Here is a 7152-nt window from a genome sequence, read left to right as displayed (position 1 = left end):
GTGCTAAAAGACGTATTCGATATTAGTAAATGAGTAAAAAAGGGATATAGTCTAGAACTTCATAAATATCTCAATCATTAATCACTATGAACTACGTCTCTCAAGCACACCTTTATAAGTGGTATGAACCCACCTTATATAGAGGTGTTTACATGTCTCTCTCTCACTCTCTAACTCATTAGTCATAAGGCTAATGCACCACATGCAAGTGGGTCTATAAAAGTCAAACCATTACAATGTCATACATGGAAAACTTTGCACCCCAACATCCTCCCCGTCAAAGTAAGGAATGGTTTACCCACTTCAAATCTTCCAAAATCGAGTAACTATGCGGTTCGAGCCTCAAAGGCGACATATGTCAAAACAAACTTTAATCTTCAATTCTTCGATGATTCTTCAATTTGGGCTCTAGGATGTGAGACCATAAAAACCGAGCATCAACGAATGATCACGAGCTTCTCAAACTCCAAATTGATCACCAAAAATTAAGCATAAAAATACACCCCGAAAATCTTCAATAATTCCAAACCCATTTTGAAAATAAATCATTTCCAAACTTCCAATTGCATTATTTCGTAAGCTTAAAAAATTCAAGGTAACTTCGGTCTTCAAATCCGCATAATATGAAAAATTCAAGTTCGAATTTCCATATAAATTCAAGGAAAGAGAACTTGCTCTATTCAGAATTTTTCATGTCAAAACTCCCCCTTAGCATGTGGCATAATCTTTTTGCTTCAATCCGGAAAACCCAAAAAATATTCAATTTTTAGCTTCGTTCACAGATCGCGTTTGACAAAATTTCTCAAAAATCGGTAGAAATTGTCAATTTCAAAATTTTGCAGTGACCCAGTGCACCCAAAACAACAAAATATGCAAAACTCTCCCCCTTTTCCAAATCTAGGTAAAAAGCGTCAATTTGCACAAGCTGCAGGGGCTTGAAATGCATTTTTTTCAATTTTCAGCAAAAATAGTCCTTTTTCGAATTTGGGTATGAACTGCCAAATGTTTGAAACCTCATGGACTATTTTCAAAAGTTATGCCTCTTGTCTTCCCAATCATACGAAGAATACCCCAAACATACGAAGCTTTAAATAATTTTCAAAATTGGGTGAAAAGGGTCAAAAATTCGAAACATCAGTTAATTGTCGAAATTGTCAAATATTCGAAGGTTCAGGGGTTGTTTTCGAAACTTTTTCTTTTCTTCTTCAAGTGATACGAAGCATTGTGCCAATTCATACGAAGGATTAAAGTTTTGTCAAACTATTGAAACTTCAGGGACCATAAACGAAACTTCATCTTTAAATCGTATGAAAAAAATTCTCGCCCTTCGTATGAAATTTTGTTACCCTTCGTTAATAATAACCTAAACACACCCTTCGTATGTTTTACACAACCATGACCATTACCGTTCGTACATCAACTCCATTCGAACATCAAACCCATCTGTTCTTTTCGAAATCAACTATTAAACCCAATTTCGTATACATCATTGATTCGTTAAAAATGAATGCATCATGTGTTCGTTTACACCAAAGTATCATCCAAGCAAATCCCATTCATCTAAAAATCGAATCCCAATCAAAAATCAATCCAGGCGTTCACAATTGAATCATCGATCTCAAAATTAATACTTTTAATTGCAAAATCCATTCCCATTGTTAAGATAACGAACCCAAAACAAAAATCTGTTCATTCATCTTGATAATTCGACAACTAATCCTTTGTAATCGAGAATCAATCATCACACAAGATAGATACCTTCATAAAATATATTTCGTTACTGAACCATACAAACCCATCAACATCGTATCTTTCGTTATCAAGACCAAGATCCATCCAACTTCAAAATTAAATCCCAGATTGAACTTGGTTTCGAAACAAACAACCCCAAATATCCTATATCCATATATTTCATCAAACGATTCACCGATTCATCACTTAAAAACACAAGGAGTAAATAAATCTTTTTAAGCTTATATTAGATCTAGAAAGAATATACAAATGGGTTTGTACAAAGTTTCTCTCTCTAGTCTAACACTCCAAATGGTTCCTTACATAAAATGAGTGCCACTCACTTCCTTATAAAGGAAAAGCAACTCATTACACATACAAGTTGGTAAAGCCTCATCCTTCACCTTATTCTTTCTCTCATCTTTCTTACGAAGCATGCAATCATTTGCGAGATGATTTGCTATGTTGTAGTAATGGCAATCTACACCAGAATCCCCTTTCAACTTCTTTTCACTCTTCTCCTCAACAACTTTTCCATCTTTCTTTTCAATCTTCTTCTTCTTCTTCACCTCTCCAATAGCCTTGTTCACAAAACTTCATTTTCCTTCACTCTGCCTCACTTTCGGGTTGAAATGTTTCTTGAAGAACTTTTTGACCCTGTTGTTTGAATAAAAAGCTATTGCCTCATCATCCGAATTCATTAAAAGCCCCTTTTAGCACCCAAATCACGATGTTCATTGTGCAAACTTTAATTCCGCATGCCAAACCATGTTCTTATGTCACTACAATTGGTATCAGAGCAGGAATCATTACTGCGGTCTGATTTTCAGTTAAATCTTTTGTTTTTGAATTGTAAAATTTGATTCAAAAGTTTCCACACTGTTAGATTTAGAAAATCATCTCTGATCATCAGTTTTGATTTGATTCTGCATTTGATTTGCTTAATCGAGTGTTTGTTTTAGAGTTTTTGTTTAATTCATTCAAACAAATTCAAATTTCTTCAAGTTTTCTGAAAATTTTTATCAGTACGATAATGGGGAATTTCAACATCAATATAATGACTTCTTTTTCGCATTTGTTAGGATCTTCCACGAAAACTCCTATGTTAATTCCAGAGTATTATGATCAATGGGCGGATTGCAGGGAAGATTATCTAAATGTTTTGGTTGAAGAACTATGGAATTGCATCTCAGGAACGGCTCAACTTCCATTGAATGTTCAAAACATTGGATATTCAAATTCCACTACTACTGTTGATGAACAATCCAAAAGTGGTTGTAAAAGTGAAAAAGAAATCTGGAATACTCTCAAGGAGAAATATCAGGGAAGCGAGAAGATAAAATTCAATTATGTGAAACAATGTCTTGTGGAGTTGAAAGAATTCAGACAAAAGGAGAGTGAATCAATTGAAGTTTACTATGATCGCTTCAATGAGTTGATTTATCAATGCAATCGATATTGAATCACAAGGTCTGCAATGGAATTCAATGTTACCTTCGTTATGGGATTCCATAAAGAATGGAGGAGTGTAAGCATGACGGTGAAGAATCAGCACAGTTTCAATACATCTTCTTTGAATGATTTGTATAATCAAATGAAAACTCACAAAAGTGAGGTAAATGAAATGGAAGAAGAGTCAAAGCTCAGTCTAGGAGGTCCATCAACACTTGTCTCAAAAGTAACTGAAAAGGAAGCAGTTGAAAATGGTGATTCGGATGTTGAAGAGGGGATTTTAATGAATTCGGATGATGAGACAATAGCTTTTTATTCGAACAACAGGGTCAAAAAGTTCTTCAAGAAACCTTTCAATCCGAAAGTGAGGCAGAGTGAAGGAAAATGAAGTTTTGTGAACAAGGCTATTGGAGAGGAGAAGAAGAAGATTGAAAAGAAAGATGGAAAACTTGCTGAGGAGAAGAGTGAGAGGAAGTTGAAAGGAGATTCAGGTGTAGATTGCCATTTCTGCAACGGAGCAAATCATCTTTCAAATGATTGCATGCTTCGTAAGAATGATGAGAGAAAGAATAAGGTGAAGGATGAGGCGTACTGCATAGAGAGGCTGGAAGAAGTGAGAGCTAAGGCGAAGGGTATGTCTTTGGTGGCTTGAGGAGAATAGGAGGAAGATGACACATATCAAATCTGGTCTTCGAGCTCAGATGATGAAGAAATGCGTAATCTTACACTTGGTGCCATGAATGCGAAGCTAGAGGACGATTCGGAGGAAGAGGTGACGGGTCGATGCTTCGTATCCAAATCTGCTGATAAGTCTCCAATGACGACTCAGGTACGTTCTATTCTTAAATCTTTCAATATTCCTTTGAATGCATATAATTCTGAAATTGTTGCTTTTGATGATATTGTTGCTTACTTCGATTCGATTGTGGTGCCTGCTAGCAACGAAGCTAAGAAATTAAGCACACAATTGTTAGAGACCCAGAAGAAGCTAGATTCGAAAATAACAAAAATAGAGTGTTTAGAAATGCAGGTTACTAACATCATGTGTGATAGAGATTCTCTTTCTAGTGATGAAAAACTTTTATTAGCTCAACAAAATATTTACTATAACTCTGCAAAACATCTTTATGGGAAACTTATTGCATTACATCATTCGTGTGACATTAACAAAGAACAACATAGAAAATTATTGTGTTTTCTAGCATACGAAAGAGTGAAGGTTGATAATATTTCATATGACACTAAGAAAAATATTACTGAGCTTGATAAAAATCCATATGACATATATGCTTATGGTATAATGAAAATTGATGAATGTCTTGATTCAAATGAATTGGTTAACATTGTGTGACAACCCGATATTTCGAATCAATGTAATGGCCTGAAAAGTCAAGAATTGTAATCTCTTTTGATAAAATGGAATTAGTGTCAAAAATAAAATGTTCAAAAGTCTCTATTGGATTGCCTAAAATGATAGTTATCATGTCAAGGTTTTCAGAAATATAAAGAACACTAAAATCTGAGTTATAACGAAAAAGTTATGACCAATCAAAACTTCGTGTCAAAACCGGTAAACACTGGCAAACGTAAAAAGTGAAATTTCAATTAAATACTTTTTAGCCTTAGGTATCTAAATGAAAGTCATAGATTATACTAAACCGTGAGTGTGCGTAAAAAGAACGTCAAAATCCGACTTTGTATGATGAAGTTATGATTTTTCTAAGTTTCGGGATAACGGTAGACATCTAAAAACTCAAAATAGAGATCGAGGGATTTTTGGCCGAAACAACCTAAATAAGAATCGAAGATCTCAACAATAGTACCGCAATGGTAAAAATTCTGACGAAAACGGACACCGAATGAAGAAGTTATGGATTTTTAACGGACTTTTCCTGTCTTGGCCTATTAAAAATACAATATTAAAAAAAGTCAAAATTAGCCGACAGAGTCTAAACAAGAGTTGTAGAGCATAATCTCACCTACGAGTGGATATAAAGAACGTCGAAAATGGAGCTCGTATGCAGAAGTTACGGATTTTACAAGTTCGGGACACAAAACTCGAGGCTGTCAGGCAGCTCACGACGTGAAACACCCATACTCACGACATGAACCTGTGACTGATGGGTTCCAGAGCCTATCAACGAGTTGTCAAGTCTACGAGAGGAGCCAGGTCGAGCTTACGACGTGAGCCACCCATACTCACGACGTGAACCCTAATATTTCACCCCAGTAAAAAGAAACTGATGTTTTAGGGTGTAGGTGCTCATTTCTCTTCTCTCTTGTGCCAAAGCTCTGCATTTTAGCCCCGAAGCTATCCCGATGCCCTGGTCTTCACATCCATGTCCCGAAGGAAGGTTTTACACACCCGAGATTCCCGAGAAATCCATTTTCTCCTGTCGGAGTTCTGCTCGGTTTTCATCTCACCTTCTTCAATCCATCAAGTGAGTTCATACCCCTATAAATACGTTTTCAAATGCTTTGTAAATGCTTTTATACACTTTTAAGGGGGCGGGGGATACAACTAAACACACGATTATCCTCGTGTGAATAACATCAATCTTTTGGTATACTTTTTGTTATAATCAATCATATGTGATTTATAACTATCATATGAAAATGTTCTCATGCAACATATCACGATAACACTTTGTCCATTTTGAAATGAAACATGTTGTTATAGTTTACAGGGAAATCATGAGATTTTACAGGGAAAGTCGACAATACACTAGGGTTTATGATACAAGTAGAACACACTTTTGGAAAAACTATGATAGGTATAGTTCATAGGGAAATCATGAGATTTTACATACTATAAGTAATATATCAAGGAAATACTTTCAGATACAAGAACAAGTAGACTTTTCATATGTAAATCTATTTGATACTAAGTTTTTTGAGACATTCAACTTCACGTACTTTCAAGTATGACGTTAATGTCCTGTATTATATACCATAATCTGTTGTAGGGAGAGCGTGATACTTTTTTATAGATCTATACGGGATTAACAATCCCACACCTAAACTGTTAGCTACAGTTAGACCGGTAGGCCTGGGGTGACAAACATCATAACATTCCAATGCCTGAAGAACGCTGTTACAGGCAGCGTTGGTCAATAGCATGGTTATAAAACTCACATGAAGTATTAAAAACACAATGATTTACGGGGTTATCAAATATCTTAGTGATTTTATACATACATAAATCTATTATTCTAGGCATGACGATTACTAATGCATTACAGTTTTGGAACTTTTAAACTACCACACACTCATGGAAAAATATTGGATTTTACAAAAGTAACTCAGTGATTTATACCAAACTTACAAATTTTATACATAATGCTTATGAACTCACCAACTTAATTGCTGACACTCTTTCAAAACTACTTGTATTTCTCACTTTCAAAACTACTTGTATTTCTCAAGGATTTTGTAATACAGGTAGACTTCAGCTTTTGGAGAAGTGACGCTAACTCGTCAGTTTAAAACTCATTTTGTCATCATATTGTAATTTATTTTGAACTAGTATCATTCAACAATGTAACTTTTAAATTATATATATGATGGTTGTTTTACTTTTTTTTCCTATGTATTCAATTGTTACGATACTACATGAAGTCATCTGCCCTCGAATGATACCGCCATTCTGTATTGGGGGTGTGATAGATTGGTATCAGAGCATTGTTTATAATGAACTAAGTATATCGAACCACATAAGATATACAAACTATAAATGTAGTGGGACTAAAACTCTTTGACAAAATGTTTTTAAAACTAAACCGCGTTTCATTTACCTTAAATTATTTGGGTCGTAAAAGCACAAATACATGCATACAACGAGTCATTTTCATAGTTAGAGCTGCACAAGAAGTATTAAGACAAGTTGGACACTACGACTAGTCCTCGGAATATTTAATTAGATTTGGGATGAATACAGCCTGATCAACTATATTTATCCGAGATCGGACT

This window comes from Lactuca saligna, chromosome 9 (assembly GCF_052625555.1).
Source record: "Lactuca saligna cultivar CGN05327 chromosome 9, ASM5262555v1, whole genome shotgun sequence".
Taxonomy (NCBI): domain Eukaryota; kingdom Viridiplantae; phylum Streptophyta; class Magnoliopsida; order Asterales; family Asteraceae; genus Lactuca; species Lactuca saligna.
Note: the sequence above shows the minus strand (reverse complement) of the source record.